The following is a 27,237-nucleotide window of genomic DNA, read 5'->3' as shown; positions in this document are numbered from 1 at the left end:
ATAAGCAAGGTGAATACAGCAAAAAACAAAATCAAACAGCCAGGCGTGGTTGCTCATACCTATAATCCCAGCACTTTGGGAGGCCAAGGTTGGCGGATCATCTGAGGTAGGGAATTCGAGATCAGCCTGACCAACACGGAGAAATCTCATCTCTAATAAAAATACAAAATTACCCGGGCATGGTGGCACATCCCTGTAATCCCAGCTACTCAGGAAACTGAGACAGGAGAATCACTTGAACCTGGGAGGCGGAGGTTGTGGTGAGCCAAGATCACGCCATTGCACTCCAGCCTGGGCGACAAGAGGAAAATTCCGTCTAAACAAACAAGAAACAAACAAAAACCACAAAAACACACAAAACCTAATGCCTTATAATAAAAACTATGGTTGAAATGTATATTATACATACACATACAAGATTTATACAAGATTTTAAATACCAATTTTATTTTACTTGGGAGACTTTTAAGCTCTGAGCATAAATTTTCCTGGTCTTCCAGATAAGGGGAAACAGTTTACATGCATGAGCATGAGCTATAGGGGCAGAATTATATTTACAGTATAGGCTGTCTATTGAGTGAGCGCTTGAACCCCATGGAGACTAACTGAGTGGAAAAAATATCATGACAAAGGTTAAGACTTTTCTTGATAGCTGGTAACTTATTTCTCACTCTTGCTGGAGGTCCAGTGCAGGTTTGAATCAAGTAGTTGGGGGAAGGTCCTGGTTCACATAACCAGTCAGATGTAAAACTCCACAATCTTGTAGCTGAATATTCTGGAATACTGAGACTCCTGAGTCATCTTGGCAGAGCAGGAAAAGCAAGGAGGATCAAACTGTGGATCTTCACTGGCCGTGTCACTGGACACAAAGGTCGCATGGTTCTGCCTACCCATGTAGGGGAGAACATGAAATATCTGGAGAATATTAGACAATTAATACTGTTAATTATCTAATTTAATATCTAAGTTAATTAATTAAAATAATATTAATAGAATATTATTGATATGGTTCGGCTGTGTCCCCACCCATATCTTATCTTGAATTGTAGCTCCCATAATTCCCATGTGTTGTGGGGGGGAACATGGTAGGAGATAATTCAGTCATGGGGGTGGTTTCCCCCATACTATTCGCCTGGTAGTGAATAAGTCTCACAAGATCTGATGTTTTTATAAGATGAAATCCCTTTCCCTTGGCTCTCATTCTCTCTTGTCTGCCACCACGTAAGATGTGCCTTTTGCCTTCTGCCATGATTGTGAGGCCTCCTCAGCCATGTGGAACTGTGAGTCCATTAAACCTTTTTTCTTTATAACTTACCCAGTCTCAGATGTGTCTTCATCAGCAGTGTGAAAATGGACTAATGCAATTACACATATATATTTGCAGAAGTGTTTGTATTATTTATGGCAGTGTTTGTATCTAGTACTGCAGCATTTGCCACAGGAACAAAAGACAAAGACTCAAATGATGACCAATATGAACAGGTTAAATGCAATCAGAGGATGGAATACTATGGGGAAGACTCTTGTGTGCTTATATAGAAAGAGTTAAAAGAAGAATTAAGGACAAAAAATAAGATATACTATAGTTTATAGTATGAAAACTCTGCTAGTGAGATTAAGGATTGAGGGTGAAATGGAGACTTTATTTTATTTTACTTTTACTTGATAGCCTTCTGTACTGTTTGGAGTACTCACTTTTTGAAATTTTCATTTTCCCTATGCATTTAATCAAGTATTACTGCATTAATAGGTTAAGAAAACATAATGGTTGCATTTTGACTACTCAGAAGAGAGACATTATAAATGTGTAACAGTGTCACTAGAGCCCATTAAGAAATCACAGTGCATAAAGGAAAGAATCTTTAGAAGCAATACAAGCTCAGAGAAATTTTAACTTGTTCTCTTTCGTGAGCCTAAAATTGTTTCATGAGCTCAAACCCCAACTGGCATTTTGACCATCAATTATCACTGTATATTTATAGATATGCTCTTTCCCAGCAATTTCAGAAGGTTAAAGCAAACGTATGTAATCAGTCTATTATTTGCCAGAAGATAAAGTGCCATTGAGGCTTCTGTGATCAAAGGAAAATGGTTCCCAAGATAACTTTGGCAGTGGCTGATATTAAAATGTCGAAAGAGCTTTTCAGATATAAGATAAATGTATATTTTTACTTTTAAATCTAGCCACATCAGGACTTAAAAAAAAAAAAAAGGCCTTCATGTTTAAATATGATTTTATTGATGCATCATCACAGGAGTATATCATTGGAATTATGTTTTGTAGGAGTGATGGGTCTGTCTTGAGTTAGTCTTACACTGTCTGGTACAATTTGGAGCAATTCTAAGCCTTAAGAGATGCTTCCTCTGGTCACAAGTTTTCCTTTTTCACCTAATCAATACTTAGACTTTAGATAGAAATTCAGAGTCACTTTGTCAGTAACACCTTCTCTGACCCCAACACTGGGTCAGGACCCTCGACTGAGCGGTTTCAGCATGCTTTACAATTTTCCTTTGCTGTGCTTATCACACTGACTAGTTAAGATTTGTGTTTGACGTGACTTGCCTTTCTCACATGACTGTAAGCTCCAACTCTGCTTGGCTTATTATTGTAAACACATTTCTGATCACAGTGGCTGAAACCTGGGAGGTCTCAAAAGATATCCATTGAAAGAATGAATGTAGGACAACGCACGTCTGGGTGTGTGTGCACACGCATGCACTCGGATGCATCCCCTCCACAGTAACCTACAAAAAGAGGCTGGACTACTATAGGAAGAAGAAAGAGTCATATCTTCCCTTCTTACGTGCAAAGAACTCAAAGATAATGATGTAGTCTGTCAGGGCCTGTTCTGAACCATCCTGAATCACTTGCCCAAGTCCAGCTGTGGTGCAATTTTTGAAATAATATCTCAGACTCTGGAAAACATGCTGCTACTGAACTATTGTGTCCACTAGGCTGTCCTGGTTGGGGGAGAAGATGGAGAAAGATAGTAGGATTGCCTTAACCCCTGACAGTAGGAGTTGAATTTTTCTAAAGAGGAATGAGGGTTTAGACTGCAGGGCTTCAAAATCATGGCTTTTATCAAGGAGTAGGTGACTAGTAAATAACAAAGATAATTAGAATTAGCAATGGGGGCCATTTTTGAAGACATCATGGGAAGAACTTGGTCTTTTTTTTTTTCTCCTGAACTCTATAAACAATTACATTAAGATAGGGTTTCAAGTTTCATTTATACTGTAATTTCTTTTAGATTTCCCTTAAGCACCAATAAAGACTATTTCTCATAGGCAGTCTTTCTCCAGTGGTGTACTGAGGAACTGGGAACAAGGCTGTAAAGTGATGGCACTGAGCTGACCTCAGAAAGATCCGTGATCCTGGAGCTCCAGGCTAACATGGGTCAAGGTTATCAGACACAGAGAGAGTTGTAAAAGATGACCTGGGTCCTGATGATGGTGGAGATGGTGGAGATGGTGGAGGTTGATCCTTGGGGATGAGAGAAGAAAGTTAGTTAACAAGTGGCACCCAAATTTACAGGAATGAGTGGGATTTTTTTATTTTTTATTTTTTTTGAGATGATGATTCGCTCTTGTTGCCCAGGCTGGAGTGCAGTGACGCGATCTCAGTTCACTGCAACCTCCGCCTCCTGGGTTCAAGCGATTCTCTTGCCTCAGCCTCCTGAGTAGCTGGGATTACAGGCATGCACAACCATGCCCGGCTAATTTTTGGTATTTGTAGTAGAGATGGGGTTTCTCCATGTTGGTCAGGCTGGTCTTGAACTCCCAACCTCAAGTGATCTGCCCGTCTCAACCTCCCAAAGTGCTGGGATTACAAGCATGAAACACAGCACCTGGCCCTTTTTTGTTTTTTGAGACAGTTTCGCTCTTGTTGCTCAGGCTGGGGTGCAATGGCACAATCTCAGTTCACCACAACCTCTGCCTCCTGGATTCAAGCGATTCTCTTGTCTCAGCCTCCTGAGTAGCTAGAATTACAGGCACCTGCCACCACACCCAGCTGGTTTTTGTATTTTCAGTAGAGACAGGATTTTACCATGTTGGCCAGGCTGGTCTCAAACTCCTGACCTCAGGTGATCCACCCGCCTCAGCCTCCCAAACTGCTGTAATTACAGTCGTGAGACACCGCGCCCACCCAAAAGGGATTTTAAAAAGGATATGTGGAATTGTATGGTGAGAAAGAGGCTGCGCTGAAATGTTCTGATCAGGCTGTGTCCTTAGTAAGGAGTTCGAATTTCATTTTGCAACCAAAGTTGCATCTGTTGTTTCTGAACAGCTGTAAATTCTAATCAGTCTACGTTCAGAAAGATGATTCAAAAATCAGTATGTAGGGAGGGCAAGTCCAAGATGAAGTCATTAAAATATAAGAGTAAGAAAAGCTGGTTTCTAAAAAAGGGAGATTGTTATTTCCTATGTCCTATTTTTGAAAGTTGTTTTTAATTACTAAAATAAAAATTTAAAAATTATCAACTTAGATAAGCTATCAGGGTTGGGGAAGGTGTACGTCTTATGTATCTAGATTTTACCAAAGGATACTTGTTTGTGATGGTAGAAAACAGAAAAACAGAAAAACAATCTGTATGAACTTTGGGTTGGTGTGTAAGGAAGAGCCATGCATTTCATCCGTTATCAACATCGAACTGCATAGTTGCATCAACTGGTATCATGAAAAGAAATACATTAGTATGGTTAAAGAATGAGGCTTTCTTATACCACTGGAGGATGTGTGCGTGTGTGTTTGTGTGTGCACGTGCACGTGTGTGTGTGAGATCACATCTCCACCAAATTCATCTTTCCACGGGATTTAAAAAATCTAAATACAGTAGCAATGTTAATTTTATTATCAGACAGAACACCCTTTCCCAATAATTGCTCTGCAAGAATTAAATGCTAGATCAGCAAACTTCTATTCAGTCGATTTGCTATTATGCAAGATTATGCAATTTCTGTTAAGTGGTTCCCAGAGGCTTACAAAACAGGTTAACTTAGTCCTGAATGTAGATTAATTTCTTTATGTTTCCCAGCCTCATTAGCCTTTTTAGTGTAGAATATGATTAGTTCGCCTAATATTTTTATATGATTTAAATATCAAGAAAATTAACTTTCAGAAAATGCTAATGCATTTCATATATTTTAGGAACTATAGCAATAGAGGTTTTGATATTGACATTTGCCATTTTTTGTTCTTTCACCTACAAATCTACTTTGATACGTGTGTATATATGTATACACACATATATACACAAATATATATACACACATACATATATAGGTATATACACATATACATAATCATATAATTGCTGATGACATGTAGGAAAGATATTTCATGTTGCTATGGAAGAGTTTCTCCTGTGAATAAAGGATATTTGTTTAAGGAAATAAAAAAGACTACAAATGTGGCAGCGGCGTTCAGTTGGAGTATCCTGTTAAATAACACGGGTGCTTTATTTGGGCTGTGCTTTCTTGTATGTGGTTCTTTAAGAATATGAGAATTTAGTAACATCAGCTAGCCCAGGAGCAATGCTATTAACCTGGATGGTCAGAGCAGTTGCAGACCTGGGAGCAGTTAATCAAGTAATGGCTATTTCTGTAGAGAGAAGCTATCTAGTGAGGACATACGAGTTGTACAACACAGGTGGTCAGCATCATGACTCCTCCACTCCAGAACTAAAATCCCTTTCTCTGTGTTACCTTGCTGCCCGTCTGCATCTACCTTTTCTCCTCCTGTGCCAATTCTCTACCATTCACCATCAATTTACTAAATATATTGTTTACAAAGTGACCAAATATAACTACAGAGGATGTTTATGAAGAAGACAATTTTATTTTAAAATATGTTTTACTCATATTCATGATTCATAGTGAAGACTGGTTTTTAAAACATTATAATGCATTTTCATTACATATTTTATAGTGTTGTTTAAGTATAAGAAACCATAATAAGTATAAATAATGACTCCGAATCTCACCAGAGAAACTCACCTTTCTCTAGGTGGCATGAACTTAGACTTCCACCAACAAGGTAAAGGATATTATAAAATATTTTCAGAAGCCCTTTCTGAAATGGGAAAAATGGTGTTTCATTGTTGTTTTAATTTGTACAGTTATCTTGGTGGGGGGGTCAGAGTCTGACTCTGTCACCCAGGCTAGAGTACAGTGGCGTGATCATGACTCATTGCAGCCTCAACCTCCTAGGGTTCAAGCGATCCTTCCAGCTCAGCCTCCCAAGTAGCTGAGACTACAGAAATACGGCACCATGTGAGTTAATTTTTCGTAGAGACAGGGTCTTACTTTGTTGTCCAGGCTGGTCTAGAACTCATGGGCACGGGCCATCTTCCCACCTCGGCCTCCCAAATTGCTGGGATTACAGGCGTGAGCCACCACGCCTGGCCTTAATTTGTATCAATTTAATTGGTGTTCTCTATTCTTATTTATTTCCCATGGCTAAAAGTGCTTATCGTGTCTAATTTGTGCTTTTAAATATGTTTGTGGGATAGCTACATTTACACGCAACCCTCAGGATATGGGATAATTGTTTATATATGTAACAAACTTTTAATAGCTTATTCTTAACAATAATCGGTAAAAATCTGAGAAAATGAATTGTATCACTCATATTTATTATTCGTGAAAACACTGTTTTAGATCTCCTTACCAACTTGTGGAATGAAGCTGTAGCCCGTCAATCTGTTACAAACTAGACCGGTGGTTGTCGAAGTGAGGTTCGCCAGGCCAGCATGATGAGATCAACTGGGAACTTAAAATGTGAATTCTGGGGTCCTACCCAACTACAAATCAGAATCTGGGGGTGAGACCTAGAAATCTGTGTTTTATTAAGCTCTCCAGCCAATTCTGATGTACCGTGTGGAAGTTTGACAACATTTGGAGTAAACCAACAATAAGAAACCTCATGTGAAAGTTTGACAACATTTGGAGTAAATCAACAATAAGAAACCTCATGTGAAAAGCTACTTAAGAGACTTTCTCACCCCTGACTGCAACGTCAATGTGCACATTTTCTTTTCTTTTCTTCAGCGTCCAAAATCGTTTTAATAAGACAGTAGGATCCAGGGTGTTTTTGCAGCCTCAGCTGGCCTGTGCGCATCTGGCGCGCTCGAACTTCCGGCCCTTGGAGCGGATGTAGGGTTTGGCGTGGCTGGGCGGGGTTCCCGGGGCCTTGCTGAAATGCAGGTTCATCTTTTGGCCCTTGCGAGGGCCGGAGAGCAGGACGGTGCCACAGCCCTTGGGGGAGTCCAGGGCCAGCTGGTCGAAAGCGAAGATTTTGCCTCCTGCCCTGATGATGCGGCTGCGGGCCAGGCTGGTCACACGCAGCGCACACACCTTCACTTTGGGCACCTCCTGAACCCGCACGTCATCCGTTATGGTCCCCACAACCATGGCCGTTTTGTTTTCCCAGCCAGGAAGCTTCATTTTCCAGATCATCCGGGAAAGGGACAAAGGTGGTTGGTTGGTAGGACTCATAAACAACCTCTTCAGCACAACCTGGTTGAATGTGGAGTTGGTTCGTCTGGCCAGAAACCTGTACAGCTTGACCCACAGCCTCAGGTAGATATACTGGTAGATATTCAGCTGCTGGCGCTGACCCTTTCGGTCCTTGTTGTGGCGGATGTCAACTCCCATGATGGCGTCTCCTGCGCGGCCAGGTACGGAAAGGCAGAACGGCCAATGTGCACATTTCCTATTAAGACATCTTCCTCTCCCTTTTTCTCCCTTTCTTTTCTCCTCCCTCTTGCAGAAATTCCATTCATTTGTGTCTTTATTTTTTAATCTTTCCCAGATAATAGCTTCACTAATGCATTGCTACATGTGGAGAATCTATTAACTTTTAAGATAAAAAGTTCGTTTGCTAAATTCTCCCCATATGTTCAAACTCATAAAGTACTTGTTCTGATTGCTATGATACAAACGAAAAACATATTACTCAATTTGGCATAATTTTAGGAACACTTTTGTGGTCCGGCATTAGCACCGATTTTTGAACGTGCTTTATTAAATTCAAAATCTTGTACACTACATGTCATTGTGGTAGTTACAGTGTATATCAAGATTTTTAGGTTAAAATCTTAAGCATATTTGTTCCTAAACGCAGTAAAAGGAATAAGAGCACTATTAATATTACTATTATGATTAAAATTGTTCATGTTAATATCTTCATATGCCTTATGTCATTCAATCCTCATAATAATTCTATGAGGTAGGACCCACTGTTATTCTTGTTTTGCTGAAGTATTCATAAGTCTGCTGAAATATATACTACAAAATAGGACTGAAAAAAAAAACTCAAATTTAAAATTTATTAAATTGTTAACTATTAAATTCTACTCATCACAACAGATTCCAGATAGACATTAGATAAACCTAAAGGCTTCCAGTGAAGTAAAGTATTATTAAACACTTTTCATATTTCAGTTTTATAAAATTCCTATGTAATCTAACGTTGTACTATATAAAATGTTTTTTAATAGATTTGTATTTTAAAAGGTTTTAATATGATTTTTTTTCTATTTCAGTAATTATTTGGAAAGGTAATTTATGTCCTAAAAAATTGTAACTATGGTGTTGTGAATTTGGGCATCTTCCAGGGTAGGGAGTTTTTGGACAATTCATAGCAGTTCTCTCTTTTTACTGCATCCAGTCCAACTCGTCATTTTTTAAATGTTGAGGGGGTTGTACGTTCATGGCTTCAACGAATGGTACCATACTTAAACTACAATAAAGAATAACAAAATGAAGCCCATTCTCCCCAAAATTAATTCACTATGGTTCTATTGAAGGTGATCAGAATTCAAAAAGAATGCAAGAACATACTGCCTACTTAAGTGTTACTTAACAAACTACTTTTTTTTTTTTTTCTTTTTTGAGACAGAGTCTTACTCTGTCACCCAGACAGGAGTGCAGTGGTGAAATCTCAGCTCACTGCAACTTCTGCCTCCTGGGTTCAAGCGATCCACTTGCCTCAGGCTCCCAAAGTACTGGAATTACAGGTGTGAACCACTGCACATGTCCTGAACTACTCATTTAGAAGTATTAAGGAACTATATTTACTTTTGCTGTAGAGTCTCAACTATTCAAAAAGCAATGTGAAAAAAAATCAAAATCACTTATTTTCCCATTTGCAAAAAAGTAACTAAATGGGATCTTTAGTATAAAGACACATTTAGTAAAAACAAATGAGAGATGATACTTCCCACCCAACTGGATTTTTTGGAATTAAAAAATTGAGTTGGTTTGAACACAAATAAACTAAGACATCACGGTTTCTATAAGCGGTTACAGAATAGAGAGAAAATGTAAGACATATGATATCATATTTTACGGGTGATTTCATCAATTTGTGTAAGTAGTAGCACTCTAATGACAAAAAAGGAGATAGAACATAATGATTCCACAGAATAAATGGACATGATCGTGTGATTCTAGGCTGATGAGACCTGACTTTCCTCGCAGAATCAATATGCACAATTTTATTCGTAAGGAATATATTCCATTACATTCAGAGAAGTATTATTTATAAAATGAAATTCTTTAGAAATGTCATGTGAGATAAGGCATGTGCGAGGTTAAGGGGCAGTTCGATTTGTAAATTTTTGCCTATTCAAAATTTACCCCAGTTGTGGCTTTGGGGCATTCCTCAGTGGGTTAACTGTTGAGACCAATATAGCTGCCAGAGAGCCACACCTCCCTCCTTGACTCTAGCAGTATGTGGGCATGCATCTAATGTTTGGCTGACTGCCTGTTCCACTCTCAGGCCTGGTGCTACTGAGCAAAGATAAGGGGACACCGAGGTCCACATTCTTGGCTCCTCAGAGCTGCCTTGAATTCTGTGCATCTTCTAACCTAAGTCCTTGGAAATCCCTTGGAGTTGACATTATCTTTCGACTGTATTTCCATATTGCTTATGGTCACCAGCATCAGTTTCTTTTGCTTGTAACCAAGACCTCTTATTTTGAAAAATATTTTGCACATATTTATTAAGGTTTTTACTATAGTTTTAGTAATGTGCAGATGTTGCCATTTTATTTACTAAGAAAAATCATGGCTTATGCTTCCAAAAATTTACAATCTCCAGACGGAGCTGAATCCGTATGGAAAGTGCTACATATATCATAATAAAATAATGAGTGTTAATATACATGTTAAGAAACCAAAAGATAATATAGAATTTCAGGGCATCTCCACAAAGAGTTTTTCACATATGGTGGCCCTACTCTTACTGGGAAAGCTTGCAAAACAATGATGTGTGTGCATTTGTGTGTAATTGTTCTTAAAATAAAGGTATATATAACTTTCTTGAAGCTAACCAATCCAGAATTTTTTTTTTAAACATGTACTGCTGTCTCCAGGTAACAAATATAATTTGAAAAGAAGCTCTAAGATCAGGATTCAGTGACTAATTTCTGCAATAAAAATGAAATCCATCCATCTTTTCTCCTGTATTTCAATATCTGATAACAATTTTTCATTCTAAATACTAACCAAGTCTTTTCAAGCTTCTAAAAGACTGGAAAGTTAATCTTCCACATGTGCTGATGAGCAATTGCAAAGATTAGTTTACATAATCTATGTTCCTGCTTGCAGAAGCATAACTTTCTATTTAATACAATGAAACAGGTATTTTTAAGGCATTTTTTTCCTTTATAAAATCTGAACTTAACACATACCCTATGTGAATATAGAATAAAAGCAATTGTTTGTTTCTGCAAATTTCACCTGAAGTAGAAGTTTTAACTGCCAACTTTGAATCCAGGATCAATATTGAAACATGGTTGCATGCTCACTAATATTAAGATTTCTGGCATTTAAAACTTTCAAAGAAACAATAATTTCATAGTCTTTTAGGGAGCTGAGTAGAAGGAATAATATAGGAACTTTTTGGATTTGGTGATGTTTAATCTATAACTAAATTGGAAACTATATCATGTTTCTCCAAAATGACATATCTTATTCCTTAATAGGAATAAGAAAACATTTTTATTTTGAAAGTGATATCTAGGAATAGATAAAGTAGATACGGAAGTGTTCAGGTATTTTAAAAGTACTATTTTTTCATAATGTAAAAAGTTTGCAGAATTGGAGGTGGATAAAACTCAAATGCAAAACTATCTGCAAATCACCTAGAATTACTACCTGGGTAAAACTTGTTCGCATTCCCCACCAATGTAGAGACTAAGTCTCTGTGAAGAAATGAATGGATATTTTGAATAGGAGATGGGTGATTTAAAAAAAAAAAGTCCCCCCATTGATTAGGGCAACCTTGCTGTGGAAAGAAGTGGCACTGAAGTGAACCTTAGAACATCCTGAAATATTAGGTACCTGGGCAGCAAAGGAAGTTTTGCGAGATCCAAAATACACAATCTCTCAGTATTTGGTATAGACAATGGATGACCATGAATTATCTAATAACAGCATATCCTTCATTTGGGCAATACCAGAGATTCTCTACTTTTATCCCTAACCTTGCCAAGATTGAGTCATTTTCAGAATCCAGTCTGAATTTCCAGTTAAAAATGTTGCATTGATCAACCTGGTTTTTCTCTTTTCGAAACCCCACTGCAATAATAGAAATGGAATTTTATCGTTATAAAGACACATGAACATGTATGTTCCTTGCAACACTATTCACAATAGCAAAAGCATGCAGTTAACCTAAATGCCCATCAGTGACAGACTGGATAAAGAAAATGTGGTACATATACACCATGGAATACTATGCAGCCATGACACAAGAATGAGATCATGTCCTTTGCAGGGATATGGATGGAGCTGGAGGCCATTATCCTTAGCAAACTAACATAGGAAAAGAAAACCAAATACTACATGTTCTCACTTATAAGTGGGAGCTAAATGATGAGAACACGTGGACACATACAGAGAACAACACACACTGGGGCCTTTGGGAGGATGGAGGGTGGGAGGAGGGAAAGGATCAGGAAAAATAACTGATGGATACTAGGCTTAATACCTGGGTGATGAAATAATCTGTACAACAAACCCCCATGACAAAGTTTACCTGTGTAACAAACTTTCACATGTACCACTGAACTTAAAATGAGTTAAATTAAAAAAAGAAATACAGTGGAAAAATAATCGTGAAAACTGGTGTTGGGGAGGGGCATCGGGGATAGAGAGTATGGGAACTCGGTACTTCCTGTTAAATTTTTGTGTAAACTGAAAACCTCTCTAAGAAATAAAGTCTACTAATTTAAAATAAAAACACAACCAAATCAAACCATCAACTAACATGGAAAAAGAAAAGAGTTCTGAGAGTCCACCACTGAATAAAGATATTGACAGCTTTATTGGGAATCAGAAGGTGACTGAGGAATGGTGACTAATTTAAAAACAGAGTAACTAGGCCAGGCACGGTGGCTCACGCCTATAATTCCAGCACTCTGGGAGGTCGAGGTGGGCGGATCACCTGAGGTTAGGAGTGCAAGACCAGTCTGGCCAGGTTGAAACCCCGTCCCTACTAAAAGTAAAACAATTAGCCGGGCATGGTGGTGTGTGCCTGTAATCCCAGCTACTTGGGAGGCTGAGGCAGGAGAATCGCTTGAACCTGGGAAGCAGAGGTTGCAGTGAGCCGAGATTGCGCCATTGTACTCCAGCCTGGGCAACAAGAGCGAAACTCCATCTCAAAACAAACAAACAAACACCAACCAACCAACCAAACAAACAAACAAAAAAAAACCGGAGTAACTAAACCCAGAACCTTATGTGGGTGAGTAGTCAAATCATTAGTCCCAGAGGAACCCTGAGAATCTCAGTGCTTAGGGATTTCCAGTACTCCCAAAGGTAGGGGTCAAGCGCTGAGCTCAAAAGAGAAAAATTGGCTGAAATTCTGTTGACAGAGCACTGATACCAAAGGAAATTCTCCTCCATTTCACACGTACAGGTATGCAAGGGGTGGGAGGTTTAGTCTGTGGAGCTAACTAAAGGCACTTCCTGACTCCACTCTTAGTTCCATCTACCTTGCTTTCCAGGATGTCCTATCTTTGTGAAGCAGGATTTTCAGTGGTTGATGTGATTTAAATGAAAAGAAAAAATAAAAAAGTACTAAATGGAAATCAGTGTGGAATAGGAAATGAGGGTGTTGGTGTCTAATCTGATTTTTAAAACGTGAGAAGCTGTGTAGTGCCCAGAAGGCACACATTTCCCTTTAGTAAGTAATTGTAGTCATTTAAAAGTAAACTTGGTTGTTTTGTTTGTTTGTTTTTGTTTTTGTTTTTACAATTATGTTTGGTATTTACTCAAATGGCTACTAAGTTGTTGGGGATATAAACACATTACATTCTTTGGTACCAACTTACTTATAAAAAGGGATTGTTTGATATTTCTTTTGCCTTGGGCACAATGAAAATAATCATATGGATACCAATGGACCTGTGAACTGAGAAAGTTTGAGACTCTCTCCTCTAAGCCAATTAAGGCAGTGCCATTCTTTTGTGTAATACCCTCACTGCCACGGCCTGCCTTGGAGTTGGGAGCCACTGCAGGATTCAGTGTTGGTCAATGAGATGCAGGAGAAATTGTACTGGATAACTTCCTAGAAAGTTATTTTTCTTCCTAATAAGAACAGTCCAGAGGAGATGAAAGGATTTTGCCACCCTGGCCAGCCCCTGCTCCGTGCTTTTGAAGGTGGTCCTGTTGCCTGGAGCTGAGTTAGCCATCAGGCGATACTATTTGACAACTGTAAGAATAAAAGGCAAAATACTAAGGACAGCAGGGAAGAACGGTAACCATCTACCTCCAGAATCCTTGTGAGATAAAAATAGAGCGTCTGCTTGTTTAAATTGCTGTTGTTGGCTTTATTACTACTTGTCTCTGAAATTTCTAATTAATGTAAACAAAATGTAAACACTGACGATTCTTGACTTAATCAGAACTATGAAATAGCAACTTTATATGGGTAGTTTGAGAGACACTGGGGAATGGTGTGGACACACAAAGTAAATATCTGTCAGAGTCAAAAGCAAATAAATAAGGTACAAAAGTGATACATCATTAAAAAAAATATAGAGGTAAATGCCAGGGGAAATTTTGAGAGTGACAGCTGAGAAAATCAGAACAGGAGAGGTAGGGGTGATAATAAGAATAGCTAACATTTATTTTGCACTTACCATGTTCCAGGCATTGTGCACATTATTTTATACATATTTGTTAATTTGATTTTCACAACAACCCTAAGAGGTAGGGTTATCTCCAACCTACAGATGAAGAAAGTAGTTATTTCTACTTTAGAGATGAAGAAAATGGAACAAAAATACATCAAATGACTTGACCTCAGTTATCCAGTTAATAAATAGTGGGCTGGGGGATGTGGGAGAGTGCTATTCTGCATTGTAAACTTTTCAATGAAATTTCACTTTTTCAATAAGTACCTTTATTAATGTAATGAATATTAAAATTATGTAAAATGTTCCAGCTACTAAAGATTTATTAACTTTTATTTTTTGAAGAAATTGAGTGTTCTTGAATTAATATCCCTGAATTGTTATGTTGCAATATTATGTTCTTGAAATTTAATAGTGAGAACGTTAAATCCGAAGAGATTAATAATGCTTTAAGTTGACTTGTGATACCAGGTAACATTTCTGGAAGCGGACTTTGTGTTGGCCAGAACTCCTTTTTCTAAACATTATCCAGAACTGTCAGGCACTTTGAAAGCGAAACATAGGTGGGGGTTTTGACAAAACTTGCATTTACACATGACTTAGGTAATTGTTTCTATTTAATTGTGCACCACCTATCCAAATAGGCTGAATTAATTTTAAATTAAAGTCCAATCAGATAAAACTGGGAACAATGTAAAATAAATTAACTTCATTTTAACTTTTACCCCAGAGAAACTAATGTTATTTCCTAAAAGATCATTTTTTTCATAATTTTCTTCAAAAGTAATCAAAAACATTATACACTCATAAACTTTTATTCATCTCATAGAACCTTGGATTTGAATGAAAACTTAAGGGTTGTGTAGTGTAAATTAGATGAGGTCTGCAAATATCTCTACAAACTTCCCCCAAATAAATAAAAAATACCTGTTATATGTAATAATAAAGAAATCAAACCTCTGAGGTCATTTGCAGGCTATCCAATTATGTGTTAGAGACTCTTTCTTATATTGGAATTACCTCTGAGAATTAAGAGTCTTAATTAATAGAGTTTGAAATGACAAATATTTATTGAACTAATATATAATTATATGAAAAGCAACATGGCTTTGCTCTTTCACATTAGAGTTTATCATAAATCAAAGTGGCTACCTGGTACAGTTAGTTACACACAAAAAACTTCCCTCTTGGGGAGATGGGGAAAGGGCACCAAATACTCTATTTTTGTTTCTGTTTATTAGGAGAATGAAATAGGTAATTTAATTCTGCCGTTATGGGAATCTAAATCTCCATAATTTGTTTTGTCTGTGGTGACAAACTTCACCTTCAACCATTTGAAAATTCTGACCAGTAAGCATCTTCTATAACTATCAGTGTCTTCCAACCCAGGAGCACTTTTTACCCCTACTTCCTGTGTGATATACTGCATAATTCATGGTAGGTTTTTAAAAAATATAAAATATTTTTTAAAATGACGAAGCTATCATATCATGACTTTCATTCTTGAATATGTTCTTTGCTTTCCCTGAATATATGCAATGTGCTTGTTTACTTTACATTTTACCAACCCAAGAGAAGGCAAAACAAGGGAGAGGAGATGAATTTTAAAAGTTATACATAGTACAAAAACCATGTATTAGACTTCTCAAAAGAGATGTTTTTACACAGGAAAGAGTTGTCCATTTTACGTGAACGTAGATTTTTAAAAATCATTATGTGTGATGGTTGGAATGAAAATTGAAGAGTGGAAGGAAAGACAACATTGACTATAAAAAAGATTTTTTAGATTCACATTTGTTTATTAAACAGTAGAATTATTCTTGTCAAATGAATTCCCATTGCATTTTACTACTGTAAGTAATATATACATATATAGCTCTTGTTATGTATATTGTGTATGACTCTTGTTAAATTTAGCCCTGCATACAAATATATGTGCATGTGGGGCTTTATTTAACAAGAATTATGTTTATTTTCTTCCAGAAATAGCTCTTATTTGAGGACAGAGATTAAAATGGATAATGATAAATATAAGTCACTATGTAAAAAATTCATTTAGTTACAATTTTCACTGGTTCACCTTTAAGTTACCTCATTCGACTATTTATAACTTTCTAGAAGATGAAGTAAGCAAAAATCTTCAGCTACTCTGGTGTGGAGATTTACTTTTCATGCATATGTATCAACAGTTTCAAAAAAATGAGTCATTCCAAGCTTATTGAAGCAAAGCTTTCCTAATTAGAGGTCATTTGTGTACTTTATTATAGGTGTTCTTCCACAGCTTAAAGAGTATTAAATATAGTCTTCATGCATATATATTGAGAAAGCTTCCTAAATGTTTGGCTTAAAAACACAGTGAATCTTAATCAGTATTTCAGGACGTGGGATTTTAATAGTGTGAACATTTAAAATCTCAAAATCTCTTTCTTTAATATTAGGGTCTGAAATACCTCCTTCACAAACTAATGTTAAATATTTGAGTATATTACATTTATGTGAACAAATGAAATATTAGAAAATGAGCGTGCTCATCCAAGGTGACATCATCATGAATTGCTATTCTAACCCCCAGGGCCAAGGTGAATGACGGGTTAATGCTTCAAGTCTGTGTCTAAAACCATCCATACATTATCCCTAAGTTTAATTCAGGACTCAAAGCATCTTAAATTTACCATGGATGAGAGAATGAGAGGAAGGAAGAAAGAGGAGGGATGAAAGGATAAAATAAGAAAGGAGGAAAGAAAAGAAAAACAGAAGGAAGTGGAAGGGAGGGAAAGAAGAAAACAAGGTAGAAAGGCAGGTAAGAATTCATGAGTCCAATATGTATCAGAAATTTAGTTTCTACTATATATAATAGAGGTATAGTCAAAAGTATAAAATAATATATCATTGTCTTTTTTTTTTCCCTTTGTGATGGAGTCTTGCTCTGTCACCCAGACTGGAGTGCAGTGGTGCAATCTTGGCTCACTGCAGCCTCCACCTCCTGGGTTCAAGCAATTCTCCTTTCTCAGCCTCCCAAGTGGCTGGGTCTACAGGCGCATGCCACGACACCCAGTTAATTTTTGTATTTTTAGTAGAGACGGGGTTTCATCATATTGGTCAGGCTGGTCTCAAACTCCTGACCTCAAGTAATCTACCCACCTCAGCCTCCCAAAGTGCTGGGATTACAGGCGTGAGCCACTGCACCTGGCCCATTGTCTTTTTTTAAAAAAAGAAGTAAACCTAAAGCATCTTAGTGTGTTTTATTTTTATGTATAACCTGTTTAACAATGTTTAAGCCATTCCATTGCGACTGTGGTTCTTGAATAGTTCATCTGTTTTCCCTGGCTTTAAAATAATGCTATGCAGTTATCTACTTGGCATTTTACTAACCCAATAGAGTACAATTATTATGCAACCAAATATACAAACTTTTTTTTTAAAAAAATTAAAGTACTGGTAAGCCAAAATAGCAGTAGAGTTTATTCCCTATCACCTTCTTTCTCTCTGTATTCCTTTCTTTTATTTACTGTCTCTCTAACAAAGTAAGGCAATAGGAAGTAATAGTACATGTCTGTAAAATGGTGTGTGTTGTTAGTAGTTTTTCCTCATTTCATTTCTATAACAACTATGTGTCATAGCAGTTTTACAGATAGAGAAATAATGGTTCATATAAGGTCCTTAAGCAATGAGATTAGGTACATAATCAATATACAAAAGTGACTGATTTTTCTGTGTGCCACCAACAAACAATTAGAAGACAGAAAGATGCATATGTGTATATGCACATTTTAAATATATCATTTACAATTCAAATCACAATGGACCTAAAAATAGATCTTGCAAAAATGTTCAAGCCGTGTAAGTGAAATTTTTAAAAACTTTGCTGAGACACATTAAACACAATTTTAGTAAATGGAGACACTTATATTCTGAGGATGTCTATTCTCCCTAAATTGATTTATAGACTCAATTGATTTGTAGACTAACATATAGACTAACAAGACTTCTCCAGTACAAATCTGACAGGAGTTTTCCCTATAACTTTACAAACTGATTCTAAGGTTTATGTGGAAGTTTAATGGTCCTAAAAGGAAAGGCATATCTGAGCAAGAGGGTGGATAATGATGGGAAACTTGTCTTATTTAGAGACCAAGATTTTAAAAATGATTATAATGAATATCATGTGCTGTGTGTACAGGGGTTTTTAAACTGACCAACAGAATAACAGAAAGTCCAAAGGTGGTGCCAATAAAATTATGAATAGAAATATCAACTGGCACTTTTCCTAAGAGATAGCATGTATGTTTAATAAGTAAACATTTGAAGAAGAAGTCACTAGTCATCAGAAACATATAGAATGACCTACTACGTTGCACTCATTCAATTGGTAGAAAGTAAAACTAGGAAAAATGCACAGTGTTTGAGAGGTTATGGATCAATGAAATTTATTATTCATTACTGGCAACAATTTATATTGGCATAGCCATGTTGAAGGCTAGTTTTATGTTAGCTTATAAATTTACACATTTACACCCCCGGCAATTCCATCTTTAGATATATATCTATTAAAAATGTTATACCTTGCACCTTGAGATATCTGGGCTAACATGGTGAAACCCCATCTCTAGTAGAAATACAAAAAATTACCCGGGCATGGCAGATCTCGAGGTTGGGAGATTGAGACCAGCCTGGCTAACACGGTGAAAACCTATCTCTATTAAAAATACAGAAAATTAGCCGGGCATAGTGGCGGGCGCCTGTAGTCCCAGCTACTCGGGAGGGTGAGGCAGGAGAATGGCGTGAACCTGGGAGGCGGAGCTTGCAATGAGCCAAGATCGTGCCACTGCACTCCAACCTGGGCGATAGAGTGAAACTGCGTCTCAAAAAAAAAAAAAAAAAAAAAAAAAAAAAGTTATACCTTTCATCAGGAGACACATTTTATGAATAATACCTCAAAAAGCATGGACAACAAAAGCAGAAAAACCCCAAAAGAAAATGGGATTATATCAAACTAAAAAGCTTCTGTGCAGCAAAGAAAACATTCAACAGAGTAAAGAGACAATCTCTTGAAAGGGAGAAAATATTTGCAAACTATTCATTTGAAAGGGGAATAATATTCAGAATATACAAGAAACTCAAACACCTCAACAGCAAAAAACAATCTGGTAAAAAAAATGAGCAAATGATCTGAATAGACATTTCTCAAAAGAAGACATAAAAATGACAATAAATAAGTAAATTAAGTAATAAAGCTCAACATCACTAATCATCAGGGAAATGCAAATCAAAACCACAATGAGGTATCATCTCACCCCAGTTAGCGTGGCTATTATAAAAAAGACCAGGCCAGGCAGGGTGGCTCATGCCTATAATCCCAGTACTTTGGGAGGCCAAGGCGGGTGGATCACCTGAGGTCAGGAGTTCAAGACCAGCCTGACCAACATGGTGAAACCCCTTCTCTACTAAAAATACAAAACATTAGCCAGGCATGGTGGCAGGCGCCTGTAATCCCAGCTACTCAGGGCTGAGGCAGGAGAATAGTTCGAACTAGGGAGGCAGAGGTTTTAGTGAGCTGAGATCATGCCACTGTACTCCAGCCTGGGCAACAGAGCGAGACTCCTTCTCGACAACAACAACAACAACAACAACAAAGAAAACCAAAAAAATAATTCATATGCTGGTGAGGATGTGAAGAAAAGAGAACTCATATACGCTGCTGGTAGGAATGTATACTAGTACATCTGCTATAGAGACTAGTATGGAGGGTCTTCAAAAAACTGCAAATAGAACTAACATGTGATCCAGCAATTCCACTACTGGGCATTTATCCAAAGGAAAGGAGATCAGTATATTGAACAGACATCTGTACCCCGTGTTTATTGCACCACTGCTCATAATACCAAGATACGGAATCAACCCAGGTGTCTGCTATAGTTTAGATATTTATTCCCCCAAACCTCATGTTGAAATTTGATCCTCAATATTGGAGCTAGGGCCCAAATGGGAGGTATTTGGGTCATGGGTATGAATCCCTCATAAATTACTTTGGTGCCATCCTCACGGAAATGAGTGAGTCCTCAAGTTCTCACTCTAGTAGGTCCTGCAAGAGCTGCTTGTTAAAAAGAGCCTGGTGCCTTCCCCCTCCCTGTCTTGCTTCCTCTCTTGCCATGTGGTCTCTGCACATACACGGTCCCCTTCCTCTTCTGCCATGAGTGGCAGCAGCCTGAAGCCCTCACCAGAAGCAGTTGCTGGCAGCATGCTTCTTGTATAGCCAGCAGAATCATGAACCAAATAAGCCTCTTCTCTTAATAAATTACCCGGATTCAAGTATTCCTTTGTAGCAACACAAATGGACTATGATAGTGTCCAACAGAAGATGAATAGATAATAGAAATGTGGCATAAATGAACAATGGAGTACTATTCAGTCATAAAAATGAATGAAATCCTGCCATAGCAAAACGGATGGAACTGGAGAATGTTATGTTAAGTGAAATAAATCAAGAACAGAAAGTTAAGCACCACATGTTATCACTGATGTGGAAACTAAAAAATGTTGGTCTCATACAAGTAAAAAGTAGAACAGAGGACACTAGAGGCTGGGAAGAGTATGAGGAGGAAGGGTATGAGTAGGAAAGAGGAGATTTGTTGAAAGATATAAAATTACAGCTAAATAGGAGGAATAAGTTATAGTGTTCTATACCACTGTAGGATGACTATAGTGAACTGTAATATATAGTTTCAAATAGCTGGAAGGAGGTTATTGAATGTACTCAACACAAAGAAATGATAAATATTTGAGATGATGGGTATGCTAGTTATACTGATCTGATCTATATGTAGTATACACATCAAAACATCACTATATACCTCATAAATGTATACCATTATATGTCTATTTAAAAGTAAAATAAATAAAAAAGACAATTTATACCAGCAATGTTTGTAATGATAAAAAATCCAGAGATGGCCTAATTAACTTTAAACAAATTGTAGTATGTTCACAAAATAGATGGCCATGAAAATGAATGAACTACACTACTGATACAGTTCGAGTATTTATCCTCAGCCAAATCTCATGTTGAATTGTAATCCCCAGTGCTGGAGGTGGAGCCTGGTGGGAGTTGTTTGGATCATGGGGGTGGATCCTTCATGGCTTGGTGCTGTTTTTGTGATAGTGAATTCTTGCAAGAGCTGTTCATTTAAAAGTGTGTGGCACCTCCCCACCACCCAGCTCTCTCTGTCTCTTGTTCCTGCTTTTGCCATGTGAAGTACCTGCTCTCTCTTTGCCTTCTGCCATGATTGTAAGCTTTCTGAGGACTCCCCAGAAGCAGAAGCCGCTATGCTTCCTGTACAGCCTTCAGAACCATGAGCCAATTAAGCCTCTTTCCTTTATAAATTACACAGGCTTAGGTATTTCTTTGTAGCAGTTCAAGAATGGCCTAATACAATTACCAAGGGCAACAGAACAACATAGATTATTCTTAGTAATATCTTGTTGAGTGAAAATGAAAGCCAGACTTTATTCAGTATGACTTGTTATATAACTTCCAAAATAAGCAAAAAAAAAAAAAAAAAAAAAAAAGGTATATGGGTGTTCCTTGGCTGCACTATCTTATATTCATTACTTTTTCCAAAATTATGAAATAGACTGACAATAAAAGTAAAGATAGTCATATGTAAACTCTTGATGATAGAGAATTGTGAACCAAAGATAATGACTAATATCATTTTATGTATCTGATAAGAAAAAAGAAATTAAAGATCAGAAAGTCAATTTCTGTCTCTAACATCGTATAAATACAAAGGCATAAAGCCTGAAGTTAGTCAGTGAGGTTTAAGTCCAATATCCCTTCATCATATTAATGTACCACAAAGAACAGCAAAATAGAATGGAGTAGCTCCTTAAGATCACTCTGCACACAAGTTCTAAAATTATAGAAGGTGTTTATTCGTGACAAAATTACAGGTGTTTCTTCCTTAGTAACATGGTTCTCTAAGACCCTTATGTGTAATTTATAAAATATTATGTCTCCTCATAGTTTTATAGCATCCATTTGAAAATAATGAAATAAGAAAACAGATATACCAAAATGCAGAGAAAAGAACTGACACTTTACATATTTAGAATAAACTGAAAGCAAATTTTATAGTGCATTCTACCATTCACTTTGACTCAAGCATCTTTTCTACCTTTTTCATAATATTTTTACTTTGTCAGAGATGAAAGGAGCGTTTGAGATCACCTATTCAAATCTTATTTTACAGATAAAGTTCCCAAGGTGACAGTGTTAAAAGCCGAACCAAGACTCAAGGTCACTTCTCCTGGTATCTAAATCCCATGGTGGTTTCTAGCCCTGACCCACTGACCTGAGGGACTTTCGTCATTCCACACAGAATAATGCTTTTAGAAGCAATTTGAGAAAGAGAAAGTGAATGCCAAATATTCTACTGTATTCCTCACAGGGGAGATAACTCTACCACAATTTATTATGCTTCTACAACGTGTAATCTCAGTGGAATTTAGCAGCTACCCTAAGGAGCCAATCCCCCTAAAGCTTCAGGTAGACTTTCATAAAGTTAAGGAGGGAAGGGAAGTAAATTAGCAACCACTTAAAGTATAAAGGGATGCAGTTGGGAATATGCTTAGTTCTTGCCTATTTTTAAGTAGGGAAAGGTTAAAATGCTTCGTTGATATATTTGAAAAGAGATATCGCTTTTTAGGAAACCCAAGTTAAATCTAACTCCAACTTGTAAAAAAGGTCTTACTTTTATTAATAAAGAGTAAGCCCTTTGAATGCTACCCAATCCAAGAAACACCAGGCTTTCAGATTTACGTTGTAGACTTGCCTATAAACGAAACACCGTCATTTCCTCTCTTTGGGAATCCCTTCTCTTGCCCAGATAGCGACTTTTCAGACTCCTGCCTAACATTTAAATTGCAGTTTATGTTTTACCTTCTCTGATCTCCCAACTCATTATGCTGCTTTCCTGGAATTAGTCCACAGCATTATTACCTCATCACAGTACTCCTGACAATAGAACTTGCTTGAGGGTTGCTAATATGCATGTTTACCATGGCTTTGTGGCCCTCAGGAAGGCAGGTATTCTGTCTTACTCACTGAGCAGATGGTTAGCCAATTTGGTCTGAGCCCCGTTTTTGCCTCTCAGTGTTCTGCCCTGTGCTGTGGGAGTCTATGAACCTGTAAATTACATTTCTCTGAGTCCCATAACTTGTAGTTCCTGCTGGGTTTGGCTAATGGGGTTAGAAAGAGGGGAGACGCTACTCCTTTCTTGGACTTTTTGGTAAGAGCCACATTGGGCTTTGCCAGGAATGATGGAGGCTGGAGCAACTGTGAAATTGCTGGGAGGGTAGTGTTCTGGGTATCTGCTCAGGAAGCTCAGCACCAACTGTGGATCCCAGGAGCACTCTGCTGTGGGCTCCGGGTAATATTATTGGCTCTTTTGCTTCTCCAATCCAAAGATGGTAATGCTTTCCTGCAGTTATTAATCTTTCGATAATCTTGTCTTCTGTTCCCATGGCCCTTTCAATACCCATCTAAGAAAATTCTGTATTAACCTCTTTGTATTTGAAATTCATAGAACGGTTCCGTTTATTCATAGTCGAAACTAGGGCAGTAGTGCAATGTTGAATACCAAATAAGGAGTTAAAAATAATTTGGATGAGAGAGCATCCTTGCTAACTAAATATGATACCAGATCTGCAATTTTAAGACTCTGTAGTCACAAAATTTTTAATAGCAAAGCAGCTCTTAATAAATAGATTATTTATAAAATCAGGCCCTTCTCAACTGTCATTCTTGCTTACACTAGCATAGACCCCCCTCATTCCTGTGTTAGGTCATTTCTAGGTTAGTTCATTGTTGAGTATAGGATGCTGTCGACATTACCCTATATACAGCAAATTAAATGCAAATTTATTTCAAACCTCAAAAGATAATGATCTGAATATCAAAAGATTAAGAAAGGCCTTTGGAAAAATTGATGAAGACCAAACATATTTTTGAGAAATTTACCTTTTGTATTTATGTTGTTAAAGTCAGGCAGATGCAAACAGTGTCTTCTGCTATCATATAAATTTTTCAGAAAAATAATGCAAAGATGGAAAAAAAAAAACTTGGCATGAGATAGATTGTTTAATGGCTACAAATTCTTCCTATTCCAGTATTTTTGCAATGTGACATTGCCACTTCTCTCATACTGAAGTAGAATCTATTTCTCTGTTCTGTTCCATTTGTGCTGGACTTGTGATTTGCTTTGTTGAATAGAATGTGTTGGGAGTGACATGATATGACCGCTAGAGATTAGGCCTCAAGAGATCTTGTAGCTGACACCTTTAATCCTCTTTGACCACTGCTCAAAGATCTCCATGTCAAGAAGACAGTCTAGTCATGTGAAAGAGAACTGAAGTGCTACATCTGGTCCCCAACAACATATGAGAGAGGCCATCTTGGATATCTAGCCCTGCTAATCATCAAAATATCAGAAATAATAAACTATTGTCTTCAGGTGCTAAGTTTTGGGGTCATTTTTATACAGCAAAGTTTAATTGAAATACAATATTTGCTTCAGTTTTAGATTATGTTAATAACTAGCAAAGAGTTGCAATATTTTTGTAATCATTACTTTTATTTTTTTAAAGATGATGCTCTTTGTCTTATAAAACAATTAACAATGAGATATTTTACCCATCCCAAATAATTTTATAACCAATTTTATATTTCCTTTGGACAATATTCTATAAACGAACAAATCTTTGCCATGGCATAAATCTCACTTTCTGAAAGGTAAGAGGAATGTGCAAGTTTTTAGGAGTTTTCTGTGAACCCTAATATAGATTCATATTGGCAAGAAAAACTAACTTATTTAATAAGGAGGCCAATAATCTTGACAACATGTAATGTCATGAGATATTTTCAAGAGAATCCATGAGTTTTATAAAATTTTCCTTTATGTGTTTAGTAAAATTAGCAGAATCATTATCTAAAAGTGCAATTTGTTCAAGAATGTGACACTTTGTGATTTACATATGCATCCTTTTGGGGAGACTCCACATCACTGATTTTCTTGAAAATGAATCAACTGAAGAGAAGGTACCTATAAAACTATATACTCAAGATCTGAAATCCTTGAAAAATTGCTGAATTATATATAACCATAAAGATATACATATTCTGTATCTATCTATAACACATATATTATAAATAATATCTCATACATGTATCATAAAAATTGTCTCATGACTTATAAGAAACAAGAAGTTAAGAAAAAGCACAATCATGTGAAATAGAATAAGTAATAATCTGATAGAGGATCTGTATTCGATGGTATTTAAATGAAGTCCTTCTGCAGGAAAATTTCAACTTTCTTAATTTAACCTGGACATTCAATAGAGTAAATAATTTTGCAAGGACTTTGTAGTTGAAAAAGGTTCACATCAAATACTAGGTCTTATTCATTCTTTTGAACTATTTTTTGTACATCCTTTCAAACTATTCTTTAACCATCCCCACCTCCTCCCCACCCTCGCAGTAGCCTTTGTAGGTAGCTTTTTAATAAAGACAGCATGAATATAATGGATTTCAATATATAATTTTTTAGTGTAAAAATTGATCTGGGGTAACATCATCCAAAAATATGCAATATACTATAGAAATTTGGAAGAACCAAATAAAATATTTTACCACAGTGCTCTGTGGCAAGTATCATACCTATGATATATGTTTTAAAATCTAAGGCAGCGTATATTAAACCTTTGGTTTGGGATAAACATTTAGTGACATCAAATACATTTACAATGATAATTATGTGTGTAATGTATTTGAAAGTTTTTAAAAGTGGTTTCTTGAGTTTATTTTTATATGAATAATAATGACACTCATTTGTTACACCCTTACTGTGTTACAGAAATTGGGTGAGACGCTTAGCATTCATTATTCTCACATAATATTCACAACCAACCTGGAAGGGAAGTGCAAATACCAAGGTTTAGAAAGATTTGATGATTTGCTCTAGTGGGTGAGAGGAGATGAAATTCAAAGCTTTTGCTCTCAGCCTCATTCTTTTCACAATTTTATTCACCTAGGCCACTGTGCTCTCTAAATCTTTACTGTCATCATTTTTGTTTCACGTTTAGGCCTCGTTTTGCTAGAGTTTTTTTTTTTTCTTTTCTTTTTCATATCCATGCCACGTTATTTGAAATTTTGACCACAGTGTGCACACTATTTTTTCATTTATTTATTTTTATTTTAAATGGACAAAGAAAAGTTGTATATACTTTTCTTCCCATTCCATTCCATTATGTGTATTTCCTTCATCCATTCTTTGTCACCACCATTCCATATTTTATGTTAAGACCTACTATCTGCACCATTTTGTGTTTTTAACTATAGTCACCATGTTGTATAATGGATCTCTTGAACATATTTCTCCTAACTACAACTGTGTGTCCTTTGAACAACTGTCCTCAACCTTCCTTTCTCCAGCCTCTGGTAACCACCATTCTACTGTCTGCTTTTGAGTTCACCTTTTTAAATCTGTAAATAAGTGAGGTCAGGTAGTATTTGCCTTTCTGTGTTTGACTTATTTCACTTAACGTAATGTCCTCCAGGTTTATTCAGGCTGTCACAAATGATAGCATTTCCTTCTCCTTCTCCTCCTCCTCCTCCTCTCTTCTTCTTCTTCTTCTTCCTCTTCCTCTTCCCCTTCCCCTTCCTCTTCTTTCTTCTGTCTTCCTCTTCCTCCTCCTCTTCTTCTTCTTCTTCTTCTTCTTCTTCTTTCTCCTTCTTCTTCTTCTTCCTCCTCCTCCTCCTCCTCCTCCTTCTTCTTCTTCTCTTCTTCTTCTTCTTCTTCTTCTTCTTCTTCTTCTTCTTCTTCTTCTTCTTCTTCTTCTTCTTCTTCTTCCCTCCTCCTCCTCCTCCTCCCTCCTCCCTCCTCCTCCTCCCTCTCCTTCTCCTTCTCCTTCTTCTTCTTCCTCTTCCTCTTCTTCTTCCTCCTCCCTCCCTCCTCCTCCTCCTCCTTCTTCTTCTTCTTCTTATTCTTCCTTCTCCTTCTCCTCCTCCTCCTCCTCCTTTTTTTTTTGAAGGACT

The 27,237-nt window shown here is 37.0% G+C and overlaps 1 pseudogene; it reads right to left on the bottom strand.

Annotated features, from left to right (window-relative positions):
• Positions 1-283: 283 nt before the first annotated feature.
• LOC103880553 lies at positions 284-25,313 on the bottom strand (annotated as a pseudogene).
• Between the last annotated feature and the right edge of the window lie 1,924 nt (positions 25,314-27,237).

The sequence above is a fragment of the Papio anubis genome, chromosome 18 (assembly GCF_008728515.1).
Source record: "Papio anubis isolate 15944 chromosome 18, Panubis1.0, whole genome shotgun sequence".
Classification (NCBI taxonomy): domain Eukaryota; kingdom Metazoa; phylum Chordata; class Mammalia; order Primates; family Cercopithecidae; genus Papio; species Papio anubis.
Note: the sequence above shows the minus strand (reverse complement) of the source record. Positions and strands in the feature narration are given on the sequence as shown.